Source organism: Gopherus flavomarginatus, chromosome 2 (assembly GCF_025201925.1).
Source record: "Gopherus flavomarginatus isolate rGopFla2 chromosome 2, rGopFla2.mat.asm, whole genome shotgun sequence".
NCBI lineage: Eukaryota > Metazoa > Chordata > Testudines > Testudinidae > Gopherus > Gopherus flavomarginatus.
This window is the reverse complement of record NC_066618.1, coordinates 47,045,788-47,072,574: the sequence shown is the minus strand read 5'-3', so window position 1 is coordinate 47,072,574 and position 26,787 is coordinate 47,045,788. Positions and strand designations below refer to the sequence as shown.

The following is a 26,787-nucleotide window of genomic DNA, read 5'->3' as shown; positions in this document are numbered from 1 at the left end:
ACATTTTTTCCCTATTTTTTTTTGCATTGGGCAAGAGTAGAAAAAAATAATTATCTGGACACCCCAAAGAACAGAGTAAACCCTTCATAGCCAACTCAGGGGGAAAGTAGTACTGTTTTTCCTCACACTATAATCACAGTACATTAGATAGTGCGCTTATCTAGCTGAAAGTCCCTAAGGACTCAGTTTTATCTTCAGATACATGGATTTATATTGCTGTATATCTTGAAGAAAAAAAAAACTGCTACTCTTATAGCACTTGTCTTTAGCTTATTGCTAAAGTCTTTAGCAGATTGCTCTAGATATGTGGATTCACAAAGTAGAAAACAGATTTGTGCTAACTTGCTAGGAACATTGAAAACATTTTCCACTAAATTATTTTACTCTGAATTTCCTGGATTTAAGGCATGTTGTTGAACAGGGACGGCCAAACTTTTTGGCCTGAGGGCCACATCAGGTTTCCGAAATTGTATGGAGGGCTGGTTAGAGAGGCTGTGCCTCTCCAAACAGCCAGGCGTGGCCCAGCCCCGGCCCCCTATCTGATCCCTCCTGCTTCTCACCCCCTGGCGCCCCCCTTCCCCGGAGTTCTGCCCCATCCAACCTCCCTGTTCCCCGTCCCAATGGCCCCCCCACACCCTGGGCAGGAGGGTCCCACGGGCCATAGTTTGCCACCTCTGTCTTGAATCTTCAACCAAGAGCTTGCAGGGCTTCTTTAAAGAGGTTCTAAAGTCAGGTCAGAGGAGTCCCACATAGCCAAACAGGCCACCTTGTGATCACCAGTAATCAATCATGAAGGACAAATAGGGCAGTAGATTTGACAGAACAAACACCTACCAAAGCATAACCGGACAACCTGCATGGAGAAAGATGAAGATGCAGCAGAGAGAACACACAAATGAGCACAAGATATTTCAAAACAGTTAAACTGTGTTCATTAAAATTAAACCTGTCCACACAACATTTTCAGCCTTTAGCTAGTACAGTAACACGGCACATTTTGTCCATTTTACTTTACATGCAAATATTTTCCCACAACTCTAATTATTTACTCAGGAAACTTATCTGCATCACACTTAAAAACAAATAGAAAAGAATGTAACTGCTTGCTCCCCGATGGTCTCACCATAGTTAGCTGCTGATTCACCAGTTCACAGCTTCTTTTTCTACTGAACAATTTAAGTGCATCTTTCATACAAAATATTACATGCAAGTCAGCCTACAAATTTATTAATTTTTACACATCTAAACAAAGTCCATCATATACTATGTACTTGAAAAAACTATAATGCCAGATTAAAATACTGTATTAACACTTAAAGACTACACAATTGACTACTGTATTTAATGGAAAGTATTTATCAGACAGAAAGTTGTGTTAATATAGCAGCAAAGAATCCTGTGGCACCTTATAGACTAACAGACGTTTTGGAGCACGAGCTTTCGTGGGTGAATACCCACTTCATCGGATGCATGTAGTGGAAATTTCTAGGGGCAGGTATATATATGCAAGCAAGCTAGAGATAATGAGGTTAGTTCAATCAGGGAGGATGAAGCCCTGTTCTAGCAGCTGAGGTGTGAAAACTAAGGGAGGAGAAACTGGTTTTGTAGTTGGCAAGCCATTCACAGTCTTTGTTTAATCCTGAGCTGATGGTGTGTTAATATAGGCACCGGAGTCACTGCTTGTTTTCTTTTGTAACAGGCCAGTTCGGAGGCTAATTAGAGTCTAAGGCCAGCAACACAGGCACGGACCCATCCTCTTATTTATCTGCAAACTCCATGCACACACAAATTCACACAACACTGTATATACAACAATAAGACATATAAGGAGAGGAATCATGTTGAAACCAGTGTTTACAAAAGCTATATAAAGAAGCACCACAACATTATCAGCAAATTAAAGGTCTCAATCTGTTCCAGTCTGATTAATTTTAGCTGAAGGAAATCAGGCTCTGTTTAAAAGGTTACAATTCCAGAAAGTGACACTAAATTGATGGTAATAAAATTGCCAATTAACCTATGCACAGATTTTTTAAAATGATCTAAAAATAAGTGTACAGTGATGTACTTGAAGGCTTTTGCTTAAACATGTATACTCCTACAAATATTATTTTGAAATATAATGGTCATGAAACCTTCACATTAACACTAATGCTAATCTCTTTATTTCTATTTTGCAAAATATATCAGACTACAGACCTAGCAGCTATAATTGAAAGCCTTTCAGAATAGTTAACATTTGATGTTTAGATAATGAAGTTTAAATTACTGTGTAAACATGTTTTAGTTTATTCAGAAACATACAAAAGACACAGTCTGCTGCCATCTGTGTTTGCCACTTAGGAGCCAATTATAAAAATGTGAACGTATGCAAGTGCAGCAACAGTTGCACGGATCTTCCAAGAGTGCTTGTCACTCAAATTACTGGTAACAAAACACAAATGCTGAGACCCATTTCTTGAACACAGTCTTTTTTTTTTCTTGTAAACTGTCTGGACTCTGGAGTGCTTAAAAATTATAGTCTAAGAGTTGACAGTTTTATAAGATTGTTTTTCTAAATCTAATCTTAAAACATCAACTACAGAAAATTTAAAGCTGTAATAAAGAAAACGGCATACTGCTCATATTGCCTCAATCTATACAAACATTTTCAACAATAAATAATCTGTGTATAGAGATCAAAAGAAATGGGAGTTTGATTTTGGTATTACCATTAAGCAAAACGTCTACAAGAAAGTTTGGTTTAATATACAAAATAACTGTGCCTGAACACCAACATTTTCATTTTTTCTGCTATGAAGCTGGCCAAAATAGGTTTAACCTCCTCATTTTATAGGTCCTATCCTGGAGATGCTCAGCACCAGCAAATCCCATGGGCATCACTGGAAAAGGAGGATGCTCACTGCATCTCTGGAATAGGTACTTGGGCTCTGATTCACAAGGTACTTAAGCACACACCTAAGAACGTGAGTAGTCCCGTTGATTTCAATAACACTACTCTGGACTTTAAAGTTAGGCAAATGTTTATGTACCTTCTTGAGTCAGGAAGGTTAAGGATCTGATCTAGAGTCCAAAGAAGTAAATGGGAGTCTGTTCATTGACGTCGATGGGCTCTAGGACAAGTGCTTAATGCATAATTTCTCTACTGTCCATAAGGACACACTGGTCTCAGTTCATTACCACAAAAAGCCAAATCAAGACATTACCACAGCTTCCACATCATCATTCTTCTTTCTTTGGTGCTACCCAAAGTTACAGACTGCACTGAGGTCTGTGTAGAATCTGGGGCACCATCTAAACTAATCCTTGATCGCTGTCTCTTTCAGTATTACATACAAAATACAATTTATATAACCTTCTGTTTTCTAAGAATACAACTGTAAATTCCCTTTAATATAAGGAATTGCCCTTTTCTAGTTTGCTTTCACACTAGGCCTTCCAAATGTATAGTCATTTTTACACATGCCATATATCACCACAGTACTGAATTTCCACACAGTAACCAGGATACACACTGGCATTTTATTCTTATTTTAATCTGACTTTACTTTGTGTATAATTTTGCTTCTGTGAAAAAATGATACTGGGAAATAACTTCCCTTAACCCGTTAAGAAATATTTTATTTCACCTGTTTTCCAAAAGAGTATCCAACTATTTTTACTCACTCAAAGTAAAATTTCCATGATATGTTGGACATCTGTAAATTCTTTTGTATTAGGTGAAGAAAAACAAACTGGAGACTGTTTATTAATTTCAAGAACACAAAATATTAAAAGAAAAATCAAATTTCCACATAAAATCATTCATCCAAATGAATGGAGGATCTGGTAGTTAGGCTGCCTAGCACTTTCTAGGATAAAAGATTTTAATACCTCCACAGTTTAAAGCAGACCATTGAAATTGGACAAGGAGAAAACCTTGGGGTTAGAGAAGTGTCTTTTCTTTATCCCATGAAATTCCATAAAGGTTTGGTTGAGATATAAACTTTTTGAAAATCATCATTTCCATTCAATTCCTTGTTTTCAGCAAAATTTTGGCAGCTTGCCAAAATAAGAACTGAACATGACTATTTTAAGGTAAAGCTGGGCCCACACCACCCTCAGTGCAACAGCACATACTGCACTGAGAAGACAAACATGCAGGGAGAAGAGGACAAGGAAGAGACAGCCAGACTGAGCTCCCGACAAAAAATCTTCTCCATGGGTTGGTGACATATGCCCCCCACTCCTGGGGAAGGAGGGGAGAGAGATAGGCAGGCTGGGATCCCTGCAACCACCCTGAGAGCCAGCACATGGCCCCAACAGCCCATTTTCCCGCAGGATTATAGCCCTCTCCTGTTAGCACCTGATGTCCTGTAGTTCAATTTACACATAAAATAATTTTTGTTTTTTCCTTTAAAAAAGCCCTGCAATATTACATAGAAAAACCACTGTAGCATGATCTTAGATGTAAAGTCCAATAGACCCCTGCCTCATTAAGTGCACTTGGTGTACAGTACCCAAGGAATGAAGTAGAGCTGAGTAGTGAATGAGGCTGTTCGTAGGATCCTTGCCTCACTTGCTCTAAAAGTTGGAAGGTGTGTAGAGAACGAGGCAGGGAGTTGCAGGAAAAGAAATGATGGTCTCCTGCTTAAGGCAGCTGAATACCACAAAGGAGAACTCAGTTCTGACCCTATCTCTGTCATGATTATCCTGTGTGACACTGATCAAGCCACTAAAACCACAATTTTGGAAGGTATTTCCCTCACTGTGCGTTCCTCATTTCTAGGAGATACCTGGAGGCCTGATATGCAAAAGTACTGAGCACTCACAACAGCAAAAGACATCAGTGGGAACTGTGAGTGCTCAGTACCCCTGGAGGAATGAACCCAGAGTTGAGTCTCAGGATATTCTGAGTTCTAATCATCACTCTGCCTGTGGTTTCAGACAAGATTCTTCATCTCTTCCCCCCCCCCTCATCTGCATAATGGGGCTAACACTCTTATTTCCATGTGTACATTAATTAACATTTGTGAGGCACTCACATTTTATGTTGATGAGTGTCCTAGAAACGACTCTGAGGAAATGAATAATTCTGTATTTATTGGAGGCTTTGGACAGTGTGTACAATAAATAAGGCAGGGAACTAATTGAATAATGAGGATAAAAATAATGAACAGCTGTCTCATGTCCTGAGCACCATCTATTCCAGGGGTAGGCAACCTATGGCAGGTGTGCCAAAGGCGGCATGCGAGCTGATTTTCAGTGGTACTCACACTGCCCGGGTCCTGGTCACTGGTCCGGGGTGGGTTCTACATTTTAATTTAATTTTAAAAGAAGCTTCTTAAACATTTTAAAAACTTTATTTACTTTACATACAACAACCGTTTAGTTATATATTATAGACTTATAGAAAGAGACCTTCTAAAAATGTTAAAATGTATTACTGGCATGTGAAACCTTAAATTAGAGTGAATAAATGAAGACTTGGCACACCACTTCTGAAAGGTTGCTGACCCCTGATCTATTCTGTGCAATGAATATTATTAAATCATGTAATTAAATACTGTATCACAATGCATATGCACAAAATGGGCAGAATTACAGTTGCAAGGACATTATTCTGGCATTTCCTAACTTTCATGTGCTTGACAGCAAAACCTGTTTTGTTTTTTTGTTTTTTTGAGTAGGGTTTTTAGATTATTATGGGGTGGTACCCTGCAGATCTCTCTCATCTTAGGTATAGACCACACTCACTACAGGCCACCTTCACCACCACTGTGCTTTATTATACTATTCTAGCAGGCCATTGCCTGCAGTACTATTTACATATTTACAGATCAGAGTCCCTACTTCTGAGGGAGAAAGAAGCAGTACCAGCAGCAGCAACCAGATCAGCCTTGCTTCAGATTCTTTCCCACCACACACATTTATCTACTGGCACCCTCTGGGGTTGCTTCTTTCCCTAATTAGGCCTTCAGTTATTGCCCCACTTGTTAACTGATCCTCTATTTAGGTCCCAATTAACCTATACTGATGGGGATTTGACTTTCAATTCCTGACTCAGAACCCCATCACACAGATTAAATAGTTTTTAAATGACTGTTTTAAAATGGCAATATAAAGTAATGGCTGAGGATACTACTATCACTCTAAAAGCTATTATTTAGAAAACATTATTCTAGTAGGTGTAATTATAGCCGAATGGCTTAACTTCATATGATATCAGTAAAAATATGCATCTCTGAGGTTTACCAATCTGAAGCATGTCACATACTTATTTCCATTTTGCTTTATTAGAACATTCTAAATTCAGAATGTAGCAAAACTGCACAAATGACCATCACTAATTTCCTATTTGCAGTTTTTAAATCAATAACGATGTTACAACAAACCTAAGATTCAGTGCATGTGAAAAAAATTGTTATGTAAGTAGCAGTGTATTCTGAGTAACCAAGAAAAAACTCAACACCAAGCTTAAGAATAGCTATGTATTACCTTCCAAAATGACCATACACAGTATTTAACCTAAAATTAGAATAGGATTAGACAAGTAACCTTAGAAAAGCACTGTCATTGAAAATCAGTAGTTGCTGCTAAGATATTTGGGGGGAGGGAGGAAGACTCTGCAAAATACTTATTTTACTCTCTACTGAAAATACATATTCTATCATTTTTCTAGTCTCTATTTGGGTCCATATGCAAAGTGAACTAAATACATTTAATCTCTTATGTGTTAAGATCTTCTCAATATATTCATGTACCAAATGCATTAACCTGCAATAGTATATATGGCAAACCTTCATAAGGCATACCATGTCGGCCCCAATCCTGCAAACAGTTATGCATGACTAATTTAACTTCAGTGGATCTACTTACGTGAATCAAATTACTCACTAGCAGAACTGTTTGCAGGTATGAGCCCATAGACTCTAAAGAATTTAAACATTGTTTGTTTGTATAATGTTGATGGCTGATGACAAAGTGATGAAATATTGTATGATGGTAGTTTGAATGGCCTATTATTGCTTTACAATCTACCATTTGTGGCCTGTTTAACAAGGGAGGCCATCTGCCTTAGAATTATTAATGTGCAAGACCATCTTTATGGAACTAGTGTCTCATATGGAGTGCAGAGGAGTTATTTATCCAAGTAATGACAATTATTTTTAATAGAACTATATGTATAAATACCCTCTATCAATGGGGATTATAGATCCCTTTCTCTAAAACTAAGCCAAAGGATACTCCCAACTTGAAAAAAAAAATCTAATTACTATATAAATATGTTGTACCCACCTGTTACAAGCAACCCCTAAGATTACTGTAACAAAGAGACTATTTACCATCTAATTATTTTCCTTACATCTTTGTTTACACTGTACACTTGGTAGCACTTTATGTACAATTAATTTCACTGTTTTGTTGACAATGCAAAGAATGTGTTTAACAGTAACAGCAGCAGCAGAACTTAGAATCTGAAGAGGCAGCAAGAAACATGCAGTTGTGTGAACAGAAAAAAAGAGAAAGCAGGAGAAAAGAGTAACTTGGGCATGTTTGACAATTATGCTCTCAGAGCTAACCAAATAAGTCCTCACTAACAGGGGAGCAAAACCCCTCTCCCTCCCCTGCTTTGTTTTTTAAGAAATCTCTTTTAAAACATCAGGACATGTTCGTCAAAGGATACACAAATAGAAAATTGAATTATTTAAAATTAGTCAATCTGAAAAAAATCATCTTGACAGTGTCCCTTTAAACTCAAGCAAATAAAGATAATATGGAGAAAAGAAGAAAAATAACAATTTATAATGATCAGGGTGAGGGACATCATAATGGGTGATAGTGAAAAACATAAGAAAACACTTAACATGAGCGCACACAGACACATCCCATTTTCTTGATAATTTGTAATATAAACTGCCCTGCTTTAGTCTGACAGCAGTTATTAGTTTAGCAAAAAGTTAGAAATAGCATTTTTCTATTGGGCCTATCTTACATTCCTTGTTTAGACAAAATTCCAGCTGAAGCCATTAAAATCTGTGGGAGTTTTGTCTAAGTTGGGGGTGCTGAAGGAGGCCCTGGTCACTGTCCATGCACTGAAGTCTATGGAGTTCTATGTGGGGACAAGGGTTTGTCTGCCTGTGCAGGATCAGGGCCGAGGTAGAAAAAAGGATCCTGTATAGCTGGTTACACCCAAGCCTGAAAGAGTTGACTATTAGAATGTCATTCAGAGTGAGCAATTAAGTGATTTTTTAAAAAACATTTGGCTCACAATGTGAAAGAACAAATTGTTCTCTTCATTTATACTAAACCAGAATTAAGATAGTATTCAAAAGAGGTTATAAAAAAGAATAGTTACTTTATCGTAAGTTTTCTGTGGGGGGAGGGGGTTGTTATTTTCTTTTTAAGATGTTTTGTCTGTATGGATCCTACACACAAATGGAATCTTTTCATCAGTAGTGTACTCCCACTCCCACTCAACAGCAAATAGGGCAGAGCAGCCCCAACCCCTTCCCAGTTCCCTCACTAATCCAGAATTCCAGGAGAGATTGATTCCAAAGGAATGGATCATGGGATCCACAAGATCAAAACAATGATAACTGGAAGGTAAGTAACCTTTCTTCTTCAAGTCTTTATCTGGGTGAATCCATTTATGCTGACTAGCTAGTAGTTCCCACATTAATAGGAGGATCTGAGAAGTTCAGCTAGCTAAATAAGAAATACTCTTCCCAAATTTGGCATCTTATCTAGCTATAAAGTCCAGGATGCAATGTTTGGTAAAGATTTAGAGCTCAGCCTGTACGGTTGCCCTGCAGATCTCTGATACAGGAATATTTTTAGGCACGTTGAAGAGATTGCCTGGACTCTAGTTGAATGGACCCTGCTACAGAGGGAAGGGGTACATCTGGTAGTTGGTAACATTTGTAGTGCAGTTGGATAATCTCTGGGAAGAGATGGCCTGACCAGTCAGTTCTCCTTAATGCCACATATAAACAGGGTGATTTTCTGAATGGCTTTGCCCTGTCTAAATAATAAAGAAGGGCTCTGAAGATAAAGAATGGAGGTTAGTTTCCACTGAATCTAAGTGAGGTTTGGGGAAGAATACAGAGAATTTGATGGTTTGGTTTATATGAAAATTGGACACCACTTTGGTATGAAACTGAGGTTGGGGTCTCAGCACTGCCCACATCCCCGTAGAAGACAGTTTTAGGAAGATGTGGTATTAGTGCTTGAATCTCAGTAACTCTCTTGGCTAAGATAAAAGCCACAGGAAGACAGTCCTGAGGGTCAGGCCTTGCCTACACTGGGGGCGGGAGGGTGCTATTCTGAGAAAGGGATCACATACAGCCAAAACTTCATACATACATAAGAAAACATTTGAGTCCAGTAGGTTAAACTGCTTTAATTATTGTAATAAATAACTTCCAGTGTCATAATCTTTGCACACAGACTGACTGATTTAAAGGGACACTCCCAAGAATGGTAGGCCTGAACTGAAACTACAACTTTGATCTTTGTTTACTGATGTACAGGTCCTGGTCTCCTCTTAAGTAGGCAAGTTTTTAAGGACAATTTCAAGGATCCTGCTACTAAATATTTTGGAGGAGAAATTTTCAATATCCAGCTGTTACTTAAATGAAAAATGAAATGTTTTATTAGGTTAACTAAATTATTTATCTACCACCTACTTATAGTAACTTGACTCTGATGTATTTACTTATCTTGTACATTTGATACATTTTTATTTCTGATGTAAGAAAACAGACTGAACTAGAAAAATATTTTTAATGGCAAATTAGCAATTAAAATAATTTACAGGAGAATATATTCTGGGTTTTTCAGCCTGCACAATGTCCTTTTAAGAAAACTTACTTACTTTATAGACATTTACTAGAGCAAAAGTTGGATAGACTAAAAATATGTTGAGAGCCACAGATAACTTGAAAATTATATGGCAGACATGCAAATAAGTCCTGGATAACTGTTCATTTTTGACATTTTGAAAATGAACTGAGAAATCTGCAATAGAAAGTCATCCATCACAGAACCAACAAACTAGAGAAGAGTTATATGCAGTATATCTAAATATGGACATTGTTAATAACCAATACAGGATTGCCAGTCCCCCAATCAATGAGTGACATACATTTAAAAACAAATTACTATAGATCTGGATATTTTAAGTGATTGACAATTGGATATAGAGCTTTTCAGCTCAAAGGGCTTGTTTACACTATGCAGCTTTTAGCGACAAGGCTGTGTCGACACAGCCTTGTCGCTAAAAGTCATTACGTGTGAACGCTCTCTATCGATATTTTGTCGACACTTCTGCAGACAAAATACTTCCAGCCCCATGAGTGGTAGTTGCTATATCAGCAGAAGAGCGCTCCTACCAACAAAGCCCCATTCACACTGCCACTTGCGTCGGCAAAACTTTTGTCTTTCGCACGCAGGGGGGGCTTTTATAAGTACCCATGAAAGACAAAAGTTTTGTCGACATCGCAGTGCAGGCAAGATCTAAGTCACTACTTGACTCCAGTTCAGGTAAGCAGTGAAAGAAAGTCGTTACCACACAATCAGTCTGTGATGGTCAGTAAAAGTGATTTGTTAATTTCTGCCCAGTTATACTAAAGGACAATCATTTCACAAAGAAAGACTATGGCTGAGATAGTCAAATAGATAGGGGGATTTAGACATATCTTTCATAAAGTTACTGAATGGCCTCAATTTTTCAGTGTCCAACTTAGATCCAGAGTTGGTTGAAATGCAGAATTTTCATTTTGCAAGAAATTTTAACATTTACTTTTGTTTCAAATTGAAATAAAATACATTGTGAAATTTCCTACAAAACGGAAATTCTGAAAAACGAATCAGAAAATTTCAAAGAACTTTGAAATTTTAAAATTTTTTATGTTTTATTTTTTAGATTTCATGGCATCAGTAGTAGAAGATATGTTATTGTCATAATATGATGAAATGTGCAAGAATTTGGGGAATTTGTCTATCATTTATTAATTCTGTGGGAGATTCTCTGTATCTCTCTCTTTGCTGATGTGTAATTATCAATGACCAATATCTTGTATGGATAAAATGTTACAGAATTATAATGGAAGTTCCAAGGAGATGATGTATCAGGGCTTGAAGTACTCAATTTAACAGTCAAAAGGGATACTTTAATAAGTGTTGGAGTCAGATAAGTTTGGCTGTCCTGGTGAATCTCTGACTTAGAAGAGTGGGTTAATGGAAGTTGCTAAGGAAATTCCAGTGTAGTAGGTCTTTCCCCTCCCCAGTATAGGAAATTTAAATCCTGGAATATATTGCAGTTGTTGAAGAAAATATCGGAAAAAATAGTTCCTCACACAGTCTTAGTAGATGAATGATCTCTGTACACAATATAAAATATTCTTAAAACCCTAGCTACATAATGCATCCTACTGAAACTGACCTCAGAAAGAAGGGCTTTCCCCTTTGTTCTGGAATCTGTTATCTATCTAAGCAGTACATCTCTTCCAGAGAAATTCCACATAATCTAAAAGACTATGTCTATTCTTTATTTTGGAGAGTAACAAATACATTGTCTTGGGAGAATGATCATGTGCTTTTCCTTTGTTGCTATATAGTCAGACTCAGGAGGCACAATTAAGGAGGAACACACGATGCAGGATAATCAGCTCATGGAAAAACTAAACCAGGGCTGAGTGAAGTTCTTTTGTCTTTCTTGCTAGTTTATAACCTAGCGAAAGAAATTAAAAACAAAATACTAGTTTGGTTTAATGAGCAGCAGGGTCTTCTGTAACTCTGTCTGACCATTTCCCTCATAATCCACACTAGATCAAAAATATTTTAAAATCTCAAACTAACATGCTCAATATGCCAACACCAAGTATTCAAAAATCATGAGGCAGAAACTGCAAAATCACAAGATTTTTAAAAACAACAAATCTTTGGGGAATGTTTTGGCTCTGGTTGCTGAGCCTTTAAGGAAGTTGCTTCATGTTTTCAAGATTTGCTTTGCAACTACGAAGACTAGAAATGTACTTGTTTTTAACAATGAAAGCTGAGATTCTCATGTAACTGACTCTAGGAGTTGGGGTTTTAAGGAAAACACAACAAATATCACAAGCCATGATAAAATCATGAGCTAGCAATACTGTAAGCGATGCATTCTGAAGTGCTGTATGCACAAACCTGCAGATTAGTGAAATTACATAGAGTATTAACCCTGCTCCCTTCAAACAGATCAAATCACCATGACTCATTACTTAGTTATTTACAGAAGTTTTATTCATATCATTTGCTACTTGCGACATCACTTTTTGCTGTTTATTCTCTCCTTACATCTATTCTGTTCTTCCTTCTCATGCACCTGCTCCTTCCCTCTGTCCCTGCACATGCTTCCCTTGTGACTGATCCTCCCCTTCTCCTACAGATAGATAGCCTGGTTCTTCTCTCCCCCTGCTCTCTTGAGCTTGCTATCTCATTCCCTGCTCCCTAGTCAAATGACCCCTTCAGTCTACTGACAGCTCCAGTCTTGCTGTTGGCTGTAGTCCTTGAGGATACCCTCTTATTTTCTTTCTCCCTTGCCTGTAGCAGTAGTTCCTAATGGAGACAATTAGTCTTTGTTTTTACATGCTTTTACACATGGCCAACATCTTTATAACGTACAGGTTACCAGCCTCTTCCAGAGGCTAGAAATCAGCACCATGAGACAGGGCAGTTCTCTGAAAAACCACCAGCAAATGCCCCATAGACAACAGTTGAGGGCTGCTGCTCTCTTATGCACTTTGGCTTTGTATGTAGTAAACCATCAAATCTGGTCAAAGGATAGTGTTTATTTTAAAGTTGTTCCTTTCTCAGCATCTCTCTGCAATAACAAAGTGCCCCATTAGCCAATCCCAGTTACAAGAATTCCTTGATGAATATGAAGACAGATCAGTGAAAGCAGACTGTGACCTCTGGCTGTCCATTAATGATCAGACTATAGCAGAGGATCAAGCAGGGAGATGGGAAAAGAATTTATGATAGTTGCTCCCTTCATTAGTTCAAGGTTTCTAACAATTATATATTAGTAACACAATTTGGAGTTGAAAGGATACTGATAACTGATGTTGGAACCACTTCAACAGACTTTTTCTGATTTTCTCTTTTTCACTATCCTCTTATTTTCCTTACAGGTTTACATTATTTCTCAAATTCCAATTTTTCCAACTATTAATTACTGTTGGATCTCAGGTACCATTCTGCAGCAATAGACCTCTGTACAGGCATTTAAGAGTAATTTTTTGATAGATAATGTTGCCTGTAAAAAAAAACCAACAACTATATTTTGTACTTCTCGTGTGACCTATGCTCAAACTGTCAAGCACTACTTTCCCTAACATACTGGATGCACTTTATTGAAAACACTGTACAATTCTTCTATTAAGTGAGAATTTTTGTATCGAATTTATATTTATTCACACTATTTGAAAGTTCAAAATATTTCTATCTGTACAAGTAAATTGGAAATTGTGTGACAATATAAAGATATCTGCAATGGAAAGCTGTGCTATTGTAAATACAGATGGTCGCTACAGTCCCATCATCACAAGATCACTGAAAAAACAGGTAGTTTGAGAACAGACTGGAGAAGGAAGAAAAGGCAGTTATAACAAGTGCCTCTTCACTTGATTTGTCAAACTCATGTCTCCTGGATTTCTCCAAAGTAATTTTCCATCTATATCCTTCCCTGTAAATCTTTCCTTTATGGTTTGAAAAAATAGTAAAGAGATAAAAGTTGCATTTTTAAATGTCCACGTTTACTACTTTTGGAATGCTTCTTAGGACAATTTGTTGGCTTATTTTTGCCCTTTTTTTGGAATCATGGGAGAACATCTTTAATTTTTTTCCCCCTTATTCACAAAAGAAATGTTCCCAGTTGGGAGGAGCATGCTATTGTACGCAGTTTGTAATTTTTGTGAGAACGTAACAAAATTAATGTCATCTCCTAGGTGATAGTCTTAGCGTATGTCTACACTACAAAATTAGGTCGATTTTATAGATGTTGATCTTAGAAATCGATTTTATACAGTCGATTGTGTATCCCCCCCACTAAGCACATTAGGTCAGCAGAGTGCATCCACAGTACCGAGGCTAGCATGGACTTTAGGAGTGTTGCACTGTGGGTAGCTATCCCACAGTTCCTACAATCTTTACCGCCCACTGGAATTCTGGGTTGAACTTCCAATGCCTGATGGGACAAAAACATTGTCGCAGGTGGTTCTGGGTACATGTCATCAGGCCCCCCTCCCTCCTTCCCTCCATGAAAGCAACAGCAAACAATTGTTTCTCGCCTTTTTTCTTGGGTTACCCATGCAGACGACATACCCTGGCAAGCATGGACCCTGCTCAGCTGTCACCGTACATCTCCTGGGTGCTGCTGGCAGACGCAGTACTACACAGCAGCATCTCCTTGCCTTGCCAGCGGCAGACAGTGCAATACTACTGTTAACCGTCGTCGTCATCGTATTGTGGGTGCTCCTGGCTGACCTTGGTGAGGTCGGTCAGGGGCACCTAGACAAAAATGGGAATGACCCCAGGTCATTCTCTTCTTTAAATTTCATCTAATGGAGATTCAGTCCTGCCTGGAATATCATTCCAGCTGGAGGCTTCTGCCTCAGGCTTGCTCTTCCAGCCAGCAGCACCACACAGTCGCACCTACCCCAGCCTACCCCTTGCTCCCATGGTTCATGAAGCCTGGACAGTAGTAACGAGCAGTTCAACTATAGGCTGCACAAGTGCAGAATGGTTGTAGAATGTGCCTTTGGATGTTTAAAAACTCGCTAGCACTGTTTGTTGACTAAGCTGTTTGTGATTAGATTAGAAGATCATAATAAGGCACGCTGCGCATCACAGAAGCTTTGAAAACCAGTTTCATGACTGGCCAGGCTTCGGTGTGACAGTTTTGTGTGTTTCTCCTTGATGCAAACCCACCTCCTTCATTGATTTTAATTCCCTGTAAGCCAACTCTGTAAGCCATGTCATGAGTCGCGCCTCCCTCCGTGAGAGCAACGGCAAACAATTGTTTTGCGCTTTTTTTCTGCAGATGCCATACCACAGCAAGCATGGAGCCCGCTCAGATCACTGCGGCAGTTATGAGCACTGTAAACACCACACACATTATCCTGCAGTATATGCAGCACCAGAAACTTCAAAAGCAGGCGAGGAGGCAACAGCAGCATGGTGACAAGAGTGATGAGGACATGGACACAGTTCTCTCAAAGTACAGGCCCTGGCAATTTGGACATCATGGTGCTAATGGGGCAGGTTCATGCCATGGAATTCTGGGCCCGGAAAACAAGCTCAGACTGGTGGGACTGCATAGGGTTGTAGGTCTGGGATGATTCCCAGTGACTGTGAAACTTTTGCATGCGTAAGGGCACTTTCATGGAACTTTGTGACTTGCTTTCCCCCACCCTGAAGTGCAAGAATACCAAGATGAGAACAGCCCTCAATTCACAAGCAAGACAGCTACTGGTCAGTCGGGAATCAATTTGGAGTGGGCAAATCTACTATGGGGGCTGCTGTGATCGAAATAGCCAATGTGATCACTGAGCTGCTATCAAGGGTAGTGACTCTGGGAAATGTGCAAGCCATAAGGGATGGTTTTGCTGCAATGGGGTTCCCTAACTGTGGTGAGGCGATAGACGGAAAGCATATCCCTATCTTGGGATCAGAGCACCAAGGCAGCCAGTACTTAAACCGAAAGGGGTATGTTTCAATGGTGCTGCAAGCACGGGTGGATCATAACGGACATTTCACCAAAATCACTGTGGGATGGCCGGGAAAGGTACATGACGCTTGCATCTTTAGGAACTCTGGTCTGTCTGAATGGCTGCAGCAAGGGACTTACTTTCCAGACCAGAAAATAAATGTTGGGGATGTTGAAATGCCTATAGTTATCCTTGGGGACCCAGCCTAACCCTTAATGCCATGGCTCATGAATCCATACACAGGCACCCTGGACAGTAGTAAGGAGCTGTTCAACTATAGGCTGAGCAAGTGCAAAATGGTGGTAGAATGTGCCTTTGGATGTTTAAAAGCGTGCTGGCAGTTTACTGACTCGGTTAGACCTCAGCGAAACCAATATCCCCATCGTTATTACTGCTTGCTGTGTGCTCCACAATATCTGTGAGAGTAAGGGGGAAACATTTATGGCAGGGTGGGAGTTTGAGGCAAATCGCCTGGCCACTGATTACACGCAGCCAGACACCAGGGCAGTTAGAAGAGCACAGCAGGGCGCACTGCGCATCAGAGAAGATTTGAAAACCAGTTTCATCACTGGCTAGGCTACGGTGTGAAAGTTCTGTTTGTTTCTCCTTGATGAAAACCTACCCTCACAGTTCACTCTACTTCCCTGTTAGCCAGCCGTCCTCCCCACCTCCCTTTGATTTCTGCTTGTAGAGGCAATAAAGTCATTGTTTCAAATTCATGCATTCTTTATTAATTCATCACACAAATGGGGGGATAACTGCCAAGGCAGCCCAGGAGGAGTGGGGGAAGAGGGAAGCACCAGGTGGAGTGGCAGAGGAAGGGAGGAGGGAAGGCCAAGGCCAAACTGCACTTCAAAACTTATTGAATGCCAGCTTTCCGTTGTTTGGGAAGTCCTCTGGAGTGGAGTGGTTGGGTGGCCGGAGGCACCCCCACCACATTCTTGGGTGTCTGAGTGAGGAAGGTATGGAACGTGGGAAGGAGGGCCGATGGTTACACAGGAGCTGCAGCAGCAGTCTGTGCTCCTGCTGCCTTTCCTGCACCTCAACAATACACCAGAGAATATAAATTTGATCCGCCAGTAGCCTGAGCATTGCTTCCTGCCTCCTCTCATCACGCTGATGCCACCAATCATCTTGATCCCACCATCGCTCCTCTTGCTCCCATCACCTGTCCTCATGTTCATTCTGTGCTTTCCTGCACTCTGACAGTATCTGCCTCCAGGCATTCTGCTGAGCTTTCAGTGTGGGAGGACTGCATGAGCTCAGAGAACATTTCATCGCGAGTGCATTTTTTTCGCCTTCTAATCTTTGCTAGCCTCTAGGACGGAGATGATATGGGGAGCGGTGAAACATTTGCAGCTGTGGGAAGAAAAAAGAGGGAGAGTAGTATTTAAAAAGACATTTTTTAAAACAATGGGTAGACTCTTTCACAGTGAACCAAGCTGTTAACATTACATAGCGCATGTGCTTTCTTTGCAAGGTCGCATTTTGCCTCTTATGTTGAGGGCCTGACGTTTGGTGTGAGAAATCACACACGCACTGGCAGGCAACAGAATTTGGCTTGCAGGCAGACACAGTAAGCCACAGTCTTTTGGCTTCTTTAACCTTCATAACAAGTGGGGATGGTTTCAAACAGCAGCTCCCTCATTTCCCATACCAAGCACCCATTGGGTTGGCCATTTAAAAGAAGGGGCTGCAGTTTTCGGGTTAACGTGCAGCACAAACCCAGCTAAACCCCCCCAACCCACACTCAATTCTCTGGGATAATCGCTTCACCCCTCCCCTTGCCGCGTGGCTAGCAGCGAGGATGATTTCTGTTAAGCCACAGGCAAACAGCCCAGCAGGAACGGCCACCTCTGAATGTCCCCTTAATAAAATTCCCCTATTTCAAACAGGTGACCCTGGGAGTACATCCAGGAGAGCTTCACTGAGATGTCCCTGGAGGATTTCTGCTCCATCCCCATACACATTAACAGACTTTTCCAGTAGTTGTACTGACCGCCAATGCATCCCAAGTGTTCAGGACAAATCAATCATTAAACACGCTTGCTTTTAAACCATGTATTGTATTTACAAAGGTACACTCACCAGAGGTCCCTTCTCCACCGTCTGGGAACCCACCTTGGGTGGGTTGGGAGGGTACTAGATCCAGGGTGAAAAGCAGTTCCTGGCTGTCGGGGAAAATGGTTTCTCTGCTTGCTTGCTATGCACCATCTTCCTCGTCGCCAAAATCTGCATCCCTGTTGCGTGAAAATCCATTAACGGAGTCCATGCACAGGGGTCGGGTAGTTGTAAGGGCACCCCCTAGAATGGCATGCAGGTCATCATAGAAGCGGCATGTCTGGGGCTCTGATCCAGAGTGGACATTTGCCCCCCTGGTTCTTCGGTAGGCTTGCCTGAGCTCCTTAAGTTTCACCCAGCACTGCTACGGGTCCCTGTTACAGCCTCTGTCCTTCATGCCCTTGGAGATTTTTTCAAATATTCCAGCATTTTGTCTTTTGGAACAGAGTTCTGATAGCACGGATTCATCTCCCCATACAGTGATAAGATCCAGTACCTCCTGTTCGGTCCATGCTGGAGCTCTTTAACGATTCTGTGGTCACGTGTGCTGATCAGCTTGCCACGATGGCCAAACAGGAAATGAAATTCAAAAGTTTGCAGGGCTTTTCCTGTCTATCTGGCCAGTGCATCTTAGCTGAGGAGTGCTGTCCAGAGCAGTCACAATGGAGCACTCTGGGATAGTTCCTGGAGGCCAATACCATCGCATTGCATACACTACCCCAAATTCAACCGAGCAGGGTCGATTTCAGTGCTAATCCCCTCGTTGGGGAGGAGTACAGAAATCATTTAAGAGCCCTTTAAGTCGACAAAAATGGTTTCGTCATGTGGATGGGTGCAGGGTTAAATCAATCCAACGCTGCTAAATTTGACCTAAACTTGTAGTGTAGACCAGGGCTTAGTCATCTAAGGAAGTTTCACAAACAATTACACCTCTATTGTTTTTATCTTATAGCTTGTAACATAAAAATTAAAAATTGTTATTTAACATTTGAAATTACTAGCACCATCTATAAAGGGTTATTCAAATGACCTGCATAAAATCTGGAAATGCCTGTCTTTGATGAGGCTTACAAAAACAGCCTATATCCCTTTAACAACAACTTCTAGCAGACTGCCATGGCAAAAATAGTATATAGCTGCATCCTCTAAGACTAGAGGAAACTTTCTGCCTTGCAGCAACACTAAACCCAAGGAAGTAAGGAGTCACAAGTTAACGTAGAAACGAACTGAAGGCAGCAGGTACAGTAACACCAGGAACAGTCAAGCCACAAATAATGAAGCAACATTGAGACTTGTGAAACCCAGCAGTAAAAAGCAAAGTACATCAGTAAGAAGGGGAAAAATAATTCAACTATGAGAGGGAAGAAGGATTCCAGTGAGAAGTGTGGCAATCCAGGACTTCAACATAATTGCAATTTTTCTTGGACACCCAATCATGCCTGAAAGCCACTTGAAGGAGCACACACTGAAGTATCAAATAAAGAAAGTTAAACTTTCGTTTTGGAAAGAGAGATTGAAGACCATTATGTGGAAACAATTCTGTACCAAGGAGGAAACAGTGAAGCTTTAATAAAAAATGTATAATGGCTTAGCACAGAAGTTCCAGGATTTTTTATGTATTCAATTTTTAGTAGTATGAATGTTGAGGCAGAGATCTCATGGATCACTTCTCCTCCTCCTGATCACTCAGTCAAGCTGGCACTTCATCCTGGCAGCAATTACCATATTTGCATGTCTTGTCTCAAACATGTACACATAGTTAATTTTAATGCTAAAAATCAAAGATGTTCTTTTTTTTTTAAATAAAGAAGTGTTGCTGTATGTTTCATTTCTTTGTTCCCTTCCCTCCTTTGTTCCTCCTCACCCTCAGCTATGCCATATTCCCTCTCTCCCCCATCTTCTATTAAAAAAAAGTTATCCCCACAAAGGAACAGTCAAACCTCACACATTTACAATTTCCTTCTCTAGGCAAAGTCTGTTCTCACACACCCCCATTCAAAGTAAATTACCACCTCCACACATTCATAAAAAACACATACACAATCCAGAACTCAATTCTACATACCTTCCCACCTATTTAGATTGGGGATGAACAAATTTGAGGAAGAGGATGAACAAAGAACAGGAGTTCTGATGGACCAGTGTAAAGAAAATTCTGCAGCACAAGAAAAGGGAGCCCAGGAGTCATCTGGAGGCAGAAAAGAAAGGAAGCAGGAACAGGTCCCTTCAAGAGAACTGTCTCCAGCCCTATTCTCTTCCTCCATTGCTTCCCCTCTGAGTCCCAGTCAACCAATCTACTGAGCAGTTTGCTTTTCTCAGTCCAGTTAAGCCTATGCTCATCCACTCCCTTCTCCACCTTATTCCAGTGCATTATCAGGAGTTTCCTCTCCAGTTTCTCTCACACACACACCCATCCATGCCAGACTTAGTGGTAACCCACAGTAAACTTCTCACTCTAGCTGGGAGGACTTGAGCACCTCCTTATCTTCATGCGTTTTTTGTTTTTTAAAGCATGAAATGTGAGAGCAGTAACATAATGCTTACCACAAGCAATGCCTTTTGTTACATAAAATTTCTTGTGTTAAAAAACTGATTCAAGATGCACACTGGCAAGAAAATGTTTGTATAATTCTGCTTCAAAAATGTTTTTGTTCAACTGACTGAAAGCAGTTGGAAACAAAATGAGCAATCTGCACCTGAAAGCAAAACAAGATACATCAGTAAGGTCAGCTTTTAAATGACACACAAAATTTAGTTTTAAGAAAGAGAGAGGATGCTACTCACCACATCCTCAATAAATTGCAAGAAGTTTCAGCAGTTACCCTGAAGAGAAAATAATATTTAAAGGATTGTTCATTAGAGGTAAACTTTCCTAGTTAAACAATTTCAGACTAAATTATTTATGTTACATTTAAACACTGACCTGATGAATTGTGGAATGAAATCCTTTCATGCTTCTGTCAAGTTAATGATTTTTAAAAAAAAAACTGGAAACTGGAACAACCTGTAACTTCATTCTAAGAAATCATAATTTCTCAATACACTTAGATCAGATGACAGAAGTAAAACTTATCTTGTGCATCATTAATTTGTAGGGAAACAAAACTACAAAGTTCAGGCTACCAGGCAACATCAGTGTATTTGTCTGGATACATTCCACCTTCATGATCAGCCACTAGAAACAGGCACAAACAAATATTCACAAACCAAATTGTTGAAGATATTTTCTGGTACAGTTGAATTTCTGAAGGCATCATCAGACAGACCTACAGACTAAAAATGGCTAAGTAGCATTAGCTCTCCACAACAAAGGACCTAACATTGTAACCTTTGCCATTATACTTGCTCCGATTATTACCTAGTATAAATCAAAGACATGCAAGTTCCTTGTTCTGTGTTTAAAGATGTACTAAATAAATCAAACTGCTTCAGGCACTTTAGGGAGTATATCTCCGTGGACAACATGCTTTCAAGCAAGGGACCAAGTATGCACTGTGAATATACAGAAGACACTGACAACCATTACAATGAATAGAGGGCATTCTGGATACAAAAAAAAGATAGACAGTACTTAAAAAGCCCTGAGAATCCAGAATTAAAGCCAAAGCTGGAATAAAGATTTTCTAAGCAAAATTCAGTATAAATATGACTGAACAAGCTTGCCACTATGCCACCACTGCCCTTCATCCCTCCTCCTAAATGTAACAGAAAACAAGAGCATGATCAAACACACTGGGAGGTAGTTTATGTCCAAAAAGTTTCATTAATGTAAGATGAACAGTTTTACAAAACTTCATACTGATTGGAGGACTATCCTTTTAGCTTTCATCCAGAGAGGACTAGAAGAAGGTATAAGTTACACTAACCTTCCTGGAGTGAAGTCAAGGAGAGGACAGATCTACATAATAGTCACAGAAGGGAATCAAGGGGAATGCCATAAGAAAAAAGCACAGTCCACCCCACATCAGAAGGGAGCTGCTGGGCTTCCCTTTCCATCAGTCTTTGGTTCCCTTTTCAATCATTCCCACCCTCATGTTCCATGTCCTTACCCCTGCTGTAGAAAGATATAATTCCACTGAGAGGTTTCCTGACATTGTAAACCACTAGTTCAGATGTTGAGTAATTGCAAAGATTACATTTCTTTGCAGAGTATTCGGAGGTTGTTGGATTTTTTTTTAAATAACTGCACTAGAATTTTCCTATCAGAAATAAAATATTAGTGTTACTATAATATTATTGTCAGAGTAAGTCTTGATGGTTATGAATTAATAGCATAAAAGGGTGCATTTATTTTGAATTAGATGTTAAAAACTACACAAGAGGCACCCATCCAAAACTCTGGATGTCCTTGACATGTTGTCATAAACAGACAGTTAAGGGTTAATGCCTCTTTTACCTGTAAAGGGTTAAGAAGCTCAGTAAACCTGGCTGACACCTGACTAGAGGACCAATAAGGGGACAAGATACTTTCAAATCTTGGTGGAGGGAAGTCTTTGTTTGTGCTCTTTGTTTTGGTTGTTGTTCGCTTTTGGGACTAAGAGGGACCAGACGTCCATCCAGGCTCTCCAAATCTTTCTGAATCAGTCTCTCATGTTTCAAAATTGTAAGTAATAGCCACGCAAGGCGGATTAGTCTTATTTTTGTTTTCTCAACATGTAAATGTCCTTTTTTTGCTGAGAGGATTTTACCTCTGCTTGCTGTAACTTTGAACCTTTGAAGGGGTTCCTCTGGGCTATACAAATTTGATTACCCTGTAAAGTATTTTCCATCCTGATTTTACAGAAATGATTTTTACCTTTCTTTTGAAGAACCTGATTGATTTTTCCTTGTTTTAAGATCCAAGGGGGTTGGATCTGTGTTCACCAGGGAATTGGTGAAGTCCCTCAAGGCCACCCAGGGAGGGGAGAGTTTTGGGGGGACAGGAAGTGCTCCAGACACTAAAATTTCTGGATGGTGGCAGAGTTACCAGATCTAAGCTAGTAAATAAGCTTAGAAGTGTCCATGCAGGTCCCCACATTTGTACCCTAACGTTCAGAGTGGGGAAGGAATCTTGACACATGTATTTCAAAACAAAACACTGGATAGTTACAACAAAAACTGTCTGAGACACTTCTCCCCACCCAGTTAATTATTAGCATCCCATCATCTTGATGGAAAGAACTGGAAACAACTCACAACAGTAGGGGCAAGGACTAAAAGATATCTAGCTAAACAGATGATACTGTGTGATCCAGCGTGATCAAGACAACGAAGAGGAATCCCTGGAACATGCAGATAAAGAATAAAGGGGTGGGGAGAGTAAGGGAGCACTGAGAGCAGCTGGCTAAATACGCAGCTGCTTTAGAGCTGGCCAAAGATAGAACCTGGAGAGAGGAACCCAGCAGCAGATTCTCATCTAGAACTGGGGAAAGAGCACATTTGAAAAAGGGAGAACTCAAAGAGGCAGCAGATGCAGGCTGCTACTGAGGAGTAAATATTGCAACTGGCAGACCCGGCACGTGGGAAAGAGCAGTTTGTCCAGTGTTCCTGGGATCTGGGCCAGAGAATATGATGTGAGAAGAATCACCTAGAGATGCCAGAAGGCCTTGTAGACTGTTGCCTAGAGAAACAAAAGCTACAGCTCGCAAATTCAGCAAGGAGGCAACACGAGGGGCTTCTCTAATGCAAACACTAGAATAGAGGTTGTTAAACAGGGTGCGCCCTCAAGAGGGGTGCTGAATGTATTCTGGGGGGCATGAGCAGCTTTGGGGGGGGCGAGAGTTTACTGTGCACATTCAGAGCTGGGTGCCTGGCACAGCTGCTGCTCTCCAGCCACCAATTTCTGAAGGCAGCACCGCCACCACCATCAGCAGAGAAGTAAGGGTGGCAATACCATACTATGCCACTCATACTTCTGTGCTGGTGCTGACAGCTGCGCTGCCTTTAGAGGGCAGCACCCGGTCAGCAGCCTCTGCTCTGCCTTCAGAAATGAGTGACTGGACAGCATGAGCTGCTGGCTGAGAAGCTGGGAGTGTAAAGTACTATAGACACAAAGAAGGGGACACGATTAAATGATTTTGAGAACCACTGCACTAGGAGATGCCACAGGCATCAATGTTAGAACCAACAGCAGCCTATGCAACCAACAGCTAAGAAGATTTCCCTCCCAAAGAAGGTAACTTTGAAGAACCTTTGGAACTAGACAAAGACTGAGATACTAGCCTTGTAACTTCCTATATGATTGCCCCTTCGGGAAATAGCCTGGAAATTTTCTATACCTTTCTTCTGTACACAAACCACTTAGGTTTCAGTGTAGAGTCTTTGCACCCCTTCTTTTCTGCCAGCCCTAATAAATAATCTGCCTTTATTTAGTAGGTGCATGCAAGTGTCTACTGGGAACCAACCAAGAACAAGAGCCTGTAAAGCCTAGCATTTGAAGTGCATAACGTGCTTCCCTCTAAATTCATGTTATACAGCAGGCTATGTATCACAGCACACCTGGTAATTCTTCTAAGGAGAGAAGGGGGAAACTTGTCAAATACAGTAGATTGTCTGCTGGTTGATGGCACTTTTAAAAAGAATTATAAATAGGCACAGTGGCTATACTTAAAAGTTTCTACTGATTCATAATTTAATTGAGTCTACCACTGTTCTCCCAAAAATGTACAGGAAATCTTTCAAACCAGCAGAAACCAGTTTCAATTGCAATTGCTATGTATAAACACAAGTGTGAACATGGTAAAAAATAGACTTGCATTTATTTTAAATTTTTTGTATTGCCATAAGAGTATATGGCACTTTTTAGAGGGAGTAAAGTAAAGACGATTTAAAGAGCAAAGAGGTTAAAGTGGAAAGGTATTTTAACACCTGTGAAAGAATACTTACAAAAGCGTTCAGCATGAATAATAGAGAATAAATGTTCACTGAATTATTATTACAAGAGCAAATTCTTTCCTGTGTGCACAGCACCAATTTTTAAATAAAAACAATTAAGCTACAAAAAGAAAGATACACATTTGGCAATGTCCTTAGTTGTTCGCCACCCCCTAATATACTTCATTTCTACATATGATGGTCTAAAAAAGTGCTGAATGTCCACATTGTGAGCTGGGATTCTCAAATACAATTTTTAAGAGAGAGAAAATTGAATTGTACAAGTTATCCATGTTTAGCAGCTAATATTAGTATAACTTGCCAGTGCTTGTTCTTTATTCATTGTTGTTCAAAATGACTACTTGATAAGTTTAAGCAGAATGACTAATTTTATTAATTTTTACATTGAAAAACTTTCCCATGTTTCAAAAAGAGCAGTTTAATACATAAATTTACAGTGTACACTGCCATGCCATACCAAAACATCTTTGTTTGCTTATCATGTAATGCTGGCATACAATACCCACTGAAGAACTAGTACAAAACCATAAAACTGTTTTGATACCTCAGCAATGGAAAGATGGCTATAACATTTACATACACTCTGTATTGGGGAGCATTTATTACAAAATAGGGCCTTTTCTGATAGTTTAGTACTACTCACTGATACTTCTCCAGTTACACATTTAGGTTAACCATTTTCACAATGTTAAGATTTGGCAAAATATGCTATTACAGTGCTAAAATAGCTTATAGCAAGGAAATCTATGGGAAATATCTAGTTGTACAGGATTTCGCCTACTTGATAAAGATCTTAAGGATTAAAACTGGGTAGAATCCTAATGGACTTGTAGACCTAAGGGGTTTCAGAGCCTCCTGACAATATCATCCATTCAATTTGATACTTGGATTCTAGACTTTTTTTTTCTCCTTCTCCTAGGTGTATTGCAATTGGGTGAAGATCCAGTGAATCTCACACTTTCTTACCTCTTCAATCTCTCAGCTGCCCAGGCTCTCTCCTGCCCTTTCTTCTTCTACTCCCTGCCTCCCGTTACTTGTCCCTACACTCAAACCTACACACCCCATGTGTGTGTGTGTGTGTATATAATATATATATAAACATCAACTTGCCATCATCATGATGTCTTGCCCTATCCCTTCATTAATTTCCTTTTAGACTGTAAATTCTTCAGGGCAGTACCGAGCATAATGGAACACTGTTCCTGCTGGGGACTTTTGGTTGCTACTCCAATAGAAATAATATTTACAAGATACAAGTCACAACAACCAAATAGAGGCACTGAACTCTTTTCTGGATAACATATCTTAACCTATTCAGCTTTGCACAACTGAATTTCCAACCCCAATTTCAGTGAAGAGCCTCTGCAAGACAGACAGAGATGGACATTATCGTGTAGTTACAGATTTACTTTGTTCTCCAACTGCACACATGATGTGATCTTGCTAAACTATCTTTTCCAATGTGAACTGACAATTTATGTTCTATGAATTCTAGTATTTGGTGGTAAATTGCCCAATTAGATGGACAAATTAAGGCCAATTGCCATGGTTTACTAAACCTAAATTTTGCTTTTACTGTGTTTTATTCTAAGGGTTGGATAACCCTTAAGTCTTCTCTCACTGATCATTTGTGAGCTTCCCTTACTCTAGGAATAAGGTCATTATAGTTCAGCCAACGTATTCTTTTACAGATATATTCTAAAGGTGATTTGTTTAAATACATTTAAATTATCAATAAACAGCTGATTATGGGAATAGTTTGGGAAATAAGGCATCAAACACACTACATTGTAAGGTTACTTTGCAGTATTATAGCTCACTGAAGACAAGATGTCCTTCAAAATGAAAAACAGTTATCTCCATAAATGTTTACACTGCATTTTTTTTAAATGCAAACAGCAATTTGTGCATCAGGTTAACAGTATGTTGCAAACTGCATTTTCCTCACCACCAAATCTCCTTTTGCTAAACTGAAGTGACTTTAAAGTATTTTATCCAGACCATTAAAGCTATACACATTCACAGAAGACAGCAGCACACAAAGAGTTTCACTCACAGAAATGCCATTAACTTTCAGTGTTTAACTACTGGCACCGGTGGCACTTGCAAGTCATGGCCGTCC

At 39.9% G+C, this 26,787-nt stretch overlaps 1 protein-coding gene and 1 long non-coding RNA gene across 4 annotated transcripts in view; both read right to left on the bottom strand.

Moving 5' to 3' along the window:
* The window catches only part of AKAP9 (A-kinase anchoring protein 9), a 205,219-nt gene that overhangs the window by 177,741 nt on the left and 691 nt on the right, over positions 1 to 26,787 (bottom strand). The window lies entirely within an intron of this gene.
* LOC127044611 (uncharacterized) lies at positions 16,445 to 19,895 on the bottom strand. The gene is made up of 2 exons (XR_007772535.1): positions 17,820 to 19,895; positions 16,445 to 17,090 (listed from the first exon to the last, which is right to left on the bottom strand). It is a non-coding gene; the product is annotated as an uncharacterized LOC127044611 (long non-coding RNA).